General features: G+C 41.1%; 1 protein-coding gene across 3 annotated transcripts in view; it reads right to left on the reverse strand.

Annotated features, from left to right (window-relative positions):
- Positions 1-5,899: 5,899 nt before the first annotated feature.
- The window catches only part of LOC143103126 (SUN domain-containing protein 1-like), a 72,279-nt gene continuing 70,325 nt past the window's right edge, over positions 5,900-7,853 (reverse strand). For all 3 annotated transcript variants that reach the window (XM_076266920.1, XM_076266918.1, XM_076266917.1), the window contains one exon: positions 5,900-7,853. This exon is cut by the window's right edge and continues 396 nt beyond it. The gene's annotated coding sequence lies outside the window, so the exon portion shown is untranslated.

Genomic DNA, 7,853 nt, shown 5'->3' on the forward strand with positions numbered 1-7,853 from the left:
TTTAAATAATTAAATTGCCTATTTTGAGTTCATAGAAATGCCTACAGATGCAACACAAATTAGAAGTGGGCATATAGATTACAGTAATAGGATAATTGAATGTTGAAGTAGCCCATTGACTGATTTAGTGTATGCCTAATCCTGTGAACATTTCAGATGCAACACCATTGCCAAATGCACATGACAGCAGGTGAAAATGAAACACAAACACATTATTCAGAATAGTAGGTTTATATAGTTATAGCTTGCATTAATATTTCTTAATTATGAAAACATGTAGGCCTAGTATGCTTATAGCCTTCACTTGGCCTCTGTTTTACAGCTAACAAGAAAAAGGTGTCTTTGAACACTACTGTAATAAGGAGTGTTTTACAGTAGCAGAGGAGTTGGCCATCGCAAATAATAGTGGAAGGCCGATTGTGGAAGGGGTTGAGGGAGGCATTCGGTCGGATTCTGGTGCTGTGGAAATGTGTAGCCTTTATGTGCAGGGTACAGTAATATGACATTTGTTAAAATGGTGATTTTAATTTATTAGGCCTAGGCTATGTCCGATTTATTTTAGGCTATTCTTGCTCAGATGTTCAGCATATAGGCTACTGTAGGCTAGGCTAGGCCTATGTGCGATTTATTTTCGGACATAGGCCTACAGTATTCTTGCTCAGATGTTCAGCATCACCGATTAGATGGAAAACATGAATGTCCACGTAAGGGCATTGCTATATGACGGGTGACATTAGAGACTTCTGCCTAGATCATCTGACAAAGATAACGAATTCCCTCGACTGACAATCTATATCTTCATAGAGAATATATATATATATATATATATATATATATATAGGCGGTCTCTAAAACCCCTCGAAGAGATGTCGTATGGATCATCCAGGTACGTAGCCTAGAAATCTAGACGCACCCTAGCGGCGGCAAATTAATTTGCTCAGCTTGTACGTCTAGTATCGAACCATAGGAATTTCTATTGGCTTAACACCGTGGATGACGGCCAATCACAGCGCTCTATTTCGTTAGAGAGTCTTAAGGCGGGCTTAACAGGATAACGACATCCTGCTGCGACGGTGAACAACAAGGAAGGTGGCTATGGCAAACGAAGAGCGGTTGTTTGAATCGGCGTTGGCGTCAACTTTGGAGGAGTTGGACTTTGCTTTGGAAGTGCTTTTCTTTGAAAGTAGATCAACACAATGCACTTAAGTCATTCCTTTCGAAGAAGGATGTATTTGCCGTTTTGCCGACCGGATACGGATATGGTCGTAGCGCTGGCCTATTGCATGCCTAGGCAGTTTGAAAGACAATTCTCTGCCCGCCCCTTGGATTAAGCGAGGTGAATGATTCGATGCCAGACTATACATGTCAATGATATAGGATGGCCCGCCAGGCTACCAGGTACGCCGACATATCTCGAATTGTTAGTGGAGGGGTGGTAGCCTACTTATAAAGGGTGTGGTTAACGGAAACCTCGGGTTAACCAAGAACATAACCTGCTCGGAGCAGGTTTGAGATGCAGCGTAAATTGCCATGGCAGCATACCTCGGTTAAAACCTATCCACCTTTCGTAGTACGGGTTAATCGGGAAGTTACGCCACACGTGATCAAGTTACTCTCGAAGTTACCCAGATAAGCCAGTAACCCCGCTTCGTAGTACAGGCCCCTGAGCTGAAAGCCTAGTTTGACAAATATATCACATAACTGCAATCGTAGTATCACTTAACGTATACCCCTGAGTCAAGGCTTTGTCAAGCCTTGATATGTCTACATAGCCTAGATATGTCTAACGTGCTTCGTAGTATACCCCACAGGTATCGGAGGCTAAATCATCAGCTGAGCCCGTTTACGGAGAGCCGGATCACTCCCTATTAACTCCATTGTACCTGCAATCTGCTGCAGTTCCGCTAGGGGCGATCACGAATAAGTGCAAAAACAATGGGGGTCTATGGAGCTAGACGGCTAAATGTGTCTCTTTTACCTGGTTGTCGTTGAAAAATCGAAGATTGGATTGTGGTTTCAGCAAGATCAATATGGATTATAGGTCAAAAGATGAATGAACGAGTACTTACGTCCTTTCGATTTCTTACAGGTTGGGTCGTTGTTGCCCACAACACACTAGCTTTCTGCTAATGAATGACGTCATTGACGCATTTGAAAGGCTTTTTAGAACAAATAAGTGACTCAAAAAATATAATACTCAGCGGTGTGTATTTTCTCTGCCCTCTCTTTCGCATGCAACATTCAAATTTCTGGGCAAAAAATTATATCTCGAGAAAAGTGGATTTGAGGGGTACAGCTCCGTAGACCTCCATTCATTCTGCACTTATTCGTGAGCGCCCTCATGTGGAACCAGAAAAGGAACTGCAACCAGTTCAGAAACCGGAAGTTTCCCGAGAGTGGCGGTTCTCCCCTTATTAGACATTCTCTGGCTGAACACACCTGCAAGAGAAGGGGGGCGGTTACGTTAACTCCAGAGGCAAAGTAAACAGTCCAGCAGAGAATGTCTAATAAGGGGAGAACTGCCATTCTCGGAAAACTTCCGGTTTCTGAACTGGTTGCAGTTGCTTCTGTGGTTCCACATGAGGGCGCTCGTCCACGAGTGCAGAATGAATGGAGGTCTATGGAGCTGTACCCCTCAAAATCCACTTCTTGGGATATAATTTTTTTTCAAGTAATTTGAATATTGTATTCGAAAGGGGAGGCAAAGAAAATACACTTGGTGGAGTATTATATTTTTTAAAGTCACTTAATTGTTCTAAAAAGCCTTTCAAATGTGTCAATGACGTCATTCATTAGCACAATGCTAGCGTGTTATGTGCAACAACGACCCAACCTGTAAGAAATCAAAAGGACATAAGTACTCGTTCATTCAACTTTTGACCTATAACCCATGTTGAAGTTATACAAACTACAATCAAATCTGAGATTTGTCAACGACAATCAGGTGAAAGAGGCAAATTTAGCCGTCTAGCTCCATTGACTCCCATTCATTCTGCACTCATGGTGATCGCCCCCAGTGGAACTCTGGTGGAACTGCATCCAAAATTCGGTACAATGGGACTTAATACGGAGTGGCAAGGCTCTCCGTAGACGGGCTCTGAGCCCAGCCAGTTAACATGAAAGCCAGTTACCGTATAACACCGGCAAAGATTTTTACTATCCCAGAGCTAACTTGCAATGCTTCAATTAACACCCGGATCTCCTTATATGGGCAAAGATGGTAGCTTTGGTTCTTTGTTTTTTTAGGCGAACTTCAGAAGTCTATCTTTAAGATGAAAGATAATGTCATCTTAGTTTAAAGTCCAGTTATCTGGGGGGAATTCTGTCTGGAAAGCGCAATGTACCCAAAACCACATAAGTATATAGTAAAGTATAAATATACTGTTTTGATCCTGTGAGGGAAATTTGGTCTCTGCATTTATCCCAATCCGTGAAATAGTGAAACACACTCAGCACATAGTGAACACACAGTGAGGTGAAGCACACACTAATCCCAATGCAGTGAGTCTGGGAGCAGTGAGGGGTTAGGTGCCTTGCTCAAGGGCACTTCAGCCGTTCCTACTGGTCGGGGATTGAACTGGCAACCCTCCGGTTACAAGCCCGAAGCCCTAACCAGTAGGCCACGACCGCCTGAATTCCTGCAAGTTTACCCAAACATTTATCCACCACCAGGATTAAAGAAAGGAGATTGCCCAATCCTAGTGCATGTATCAGATTCTAATAGGTTACAAAACCCTTTGTGAGCTAAATTAGGGCAACTTATTATTCACTCTTTCAACGTTTTACAAGAGCTGCTTGTTTTGTTTTATTTTGATCATTTTGGTAGGCCTATTGGATGTCGTTGCATTCCATCACATACATTCCAAACCACTGTCAAGTGGCATTCATGTCGTTGCAGCAGTGTATCGGTAGAAATTCTTACTTGCTTTAGGGTAGCCTACTCTGAATAGACAACGATTATTGTTGTCTTGTCATATAAGTTACTTCAGCACTTGCATATGAGTCTAACAGTTTTGATGGCCCAGATTAAATGCCACCCTTGACATTTAAGCATAGCCTTCATTTTTCTGTTGAATGTTTAAGTCTTAAATTGCTTCTATTCAGGAGTAGGCCTGCCAAACCAGTTTAACAGGGAAGGTGGAGCACCACTTTCTGATGCAGACTGCTATTGTCTTGGTTTTTTTTTTAAGTAAAACTGGAATCCTCTGTAAGGACTATAGGTCAGAGATCATCCTTTATGGGGCTAAGGTACAACAAAGGTCAAGACAAAACACTAAGGTATACAGACGTATGGTAACTGACTAATCATCTTACACATTATTATAGAGTCCAGGAGATATTTTTGTATATCGAGAGAATGTGCGCTCATTTTACTAAAGTGTGGTCTCATTTTACTAGATCGTGTGCACAATGTAGTTTATTGTGTGCTCATTTGACTAAATCCTGCGCATTTTACTAAATTGTGCTCTCAATTTAGTAAATCATATACACCCTTTACTAAATTGTGCACACAATTTACTACATCGTATGCTCATTTTACACACATTTAAATGATAGCACAATTTCGTAAAATGAGTGCACTATGTAGTAAAACGTGCGCATAATTGAGTAAAATGAGCAAACAATTTTGTAAAATGAGCGCACGTTTTCTTGATATGTCACCAAAAAGTATCTTGCATGACCCCTCCAGGGTTCCGTTATTATAGGCTATAACAAGGGTGATCACTCTAATGCCCATCATTCTTTCTATACATTGTTCATGAGGTGAGACCACAGCAATAGGCATATGCTCATATGATGTTGATTGATCTTTTTAAATTAAGACGCTGTTCATTGGGTTCCTCAAAATTCCATGGCACACCTTACTTTGCCTCACGACACACCAGTGTTGAGAACCACTACAGGTTTATCAATTATTCTATGTGGTGTATTGTGTAATTTATAAGCCTGTAAGCCTATACATGTCAAAATAGCTGTTGTAGTAATGTTAACAGTTTCACAGACAACATCTGTTCTTTACTGGTGAATGACAGACCGTTGCATTTATTTTTGTGAGGGCATATCGTTGTTAGGAGTAGGACTTCGGGTGGATGTTGGGAGGCAACTGCATGTTCCAACAGACATGGTGTTCCATTCTGAGAGTGAGTGTATTGTCTGAAGGAAGCCTCTGAAAGGAAGAAGTTAAAAGTACCGGTATGCAGAACTGTAGGCTGTAAAACGCAGACACAAGGGAATGAGGCTGGCAGGCACACACAAGACCAGTGGAGATCAGTGCTAGAGACTTAGTAGAGCAGGGGTGTTAAACATCAGGCCCGCCAGCAGGTTTCATACGGCCCCCCCAGATGTTTTCGGTAAGAAGGGAAAATTAGAAAAAAAAGATATTCACATCCAGTTGTCTTCAACAATGTGTATAAGCAATATCTCTATGATTTAATAAATGATACCACTACAAACCATCCTCAGGAAGGTAAAAGCGGAAAAACTAACATGGAAATAGGACATTTCAAGAGAGAAAGAGCGGTTTATGACAGGAGTGCATTATTTGTACTTATTTGCATATAAGTGATATTAAAAAACACTCTGATACCCATGCAGAAAAATAATAATGACGGCCCCCCACGAGGTCTCATTCCAACAAATCCAGCCCACTGCCCAATAGGAGGGTCTCACAGACCACTTGGTCATCATGTAATCTGATTTGACTCAGAGATGTGTGAAATTGTTGCTGTGAGTCGGGATGGTATTTGTTGGTACCCAGACTCTACCACAAGGTGTCAGTATATAGCCTCTACAGAGTCTACTACCACGTTGATAACAGGTTTCATCATGAGCCATATTTCTCAATGTAAATGTCATGGCAACCAATAGTGACAGGACAGTGAATCACAGGATACCACAATTTAAAAGCGCTCAAAATTAAAAGTTTTATTTGGAACATTATTCCATAGCAGTTTACCCATCTTCTGACAGCAGCAACAAAAATAAAATCTAATTATTGTTTTTGAACAAAACCTTACGGTCTATAGATGGTTTCCAAAAAATGCACTGAGAAGCATTTTACAAAAATACACTGCACAAAGTCCTAATTCTCAATAGCTAACTTCAATTCAAATAAATAGTGAACAAATCCATTTTGTACATTTGGAGACTCTTTTAGGTCCACAAATCAGAGGACAAGGAAGTGTTTTACCACATCCTCCCTTATCCCTCTCCTCCCCACGTTTAATGACAATTCTGGCAAATTGTTTAGGACTTTTCTGCAATATACATATATTCTTTAACAAGTCACAACAGTGCATTCTTCAGCATTCTCTATCAAAAAAAGTAACAACATAATTAAAATGAGTAATAATATTACAATAATAATAATAATCATATAATCGTGACAGAAGGTACCCTTTTTTTTAAAGCAACACTGATATAGGCGGATAATAAAGGGCTTGCTATTGACAGTGAAATATACATTACATTCCTGCTGAATGGCATCGGCAGTAAAGACTTAATTAGACTAATTAGACCTGCCCTAAAAACATAAGTGAACTTAATTAATGAAATTGACTGTCGACTGGACTCTATACATGTAAAAAAATATAAACAGATAGATGGCTTTCTGTGTGTACAGGCTAGATGCACTCCTGACCTACTCCAGTTGTGTGTGTGCTGTTGAGTTGAGTTGTGTGTGTGTGTGGGTGTGTGTGTGTGTGTGTGTGTGTGTGTGTGTGAGTGTGTGTGTGTGTGTGTGTGTGTGTGTGAGGGAGGGGAAAGCAAAGACAGAGAACAGGTGACCGATAAGATGGAGATCAGACACACACACACACACACACACACACACAATCACACAATCACAGTTTCTCCTGAGCATATTCATACTGTCTACAACAATTAGAAAAGAAATCCAAAGCATCGTTGTGGTTTATGGCTGTAAATACAATTTAAATAGAATAGAAATCCAAATCATCGTTGTGGTTTATGGCTGTAAATACAATTTAAAAATAAAGCAAAACACAGTGGGATGTACTGGACATGAGATTCAAACCAGAACAAACAAAACTCACAAACAAAACACTGCATGCTGGTCCTATGCAATATAGCAGCATGAGCAAGAGTAGCCTAACCAGGGCATTAGAGTCTTAGGGTGGGAGAGTAACATTTTCCACAGATGATAAGTGTGTGTGTGTGTGTGTGTGTGTGTGTGTGTGTGTGTGTGTGTGTATGTGTGTGTGTGAGTGTTTGTGGGAATTAGAGTTAGGGCTTAGGGTGGGAGAGTAACATTTTCCACAGATGATAAGTGTGTGTGGGTTTGTGTGTGTGTATGTGTAAGAGAGAGAGAGAGAGAGAGCGAGAGAGAGAGAGAGTGTGTGGGTTTGTGTGTGTGTGAGAGACAGTGTGTGTGAAAGAGAGAGAGTGAAAGAGAGAGTCTGTCACAGTGTGAGAATGAAGGTGTCGTTTGTGGGAGAGAGACAGAGTGTGTGATGTGTGTGTGTGTGTCTGTCACAACTGGAGGGTTGAGTGGCAAGCCTGTCTGCACAGATCCTTTTGAAACACATTACAAAATGTTCTCAAAAAAAAAAAAGCTGAACTCCAGATGTTCAGAGAAGCATGAGGTTCAAAGAGCAAAATAAATCTATAGGTCAAAGGTCGGCGGCGTAATTCTCAGGGCATAAATGTCGGTGGGGTAGGGGCCTGCAGGACTCCCTTCCATAAAGGTCTGGTTCAGTGCAAGAGCTGGTTTGAATTTAGTAAGCAAAACTGGGAGAATACAACTCCGTCGCGCTCAAACTTCTCTTTCCCTGATTCATTCATCTGTTCAGTCAGTCAGCCTTTTTGTTGCTGTTAATCCTTTCAGGATTGTT

The sequence above is a fragment of the Alosa pseudoharengus genome, unplaced genomic scaffold (assembly GCF_046254945.1).
Source record: "Alosa pseudoharengus isolate Yale_2024_CS ecotype anadromous, Long Island Sound unplaced genomic scaffold, YU_APseudo_1.1 YU_APseudo_1.1_scf_4, whole genome shotgun sequence".
Classification (NCBI taxonomy): Eukaryota; Metazoa; Chordata; class Actinopteri; order Clupeiformes; family Clupeidae; genus Alosa; species Alosa pseudoharengus.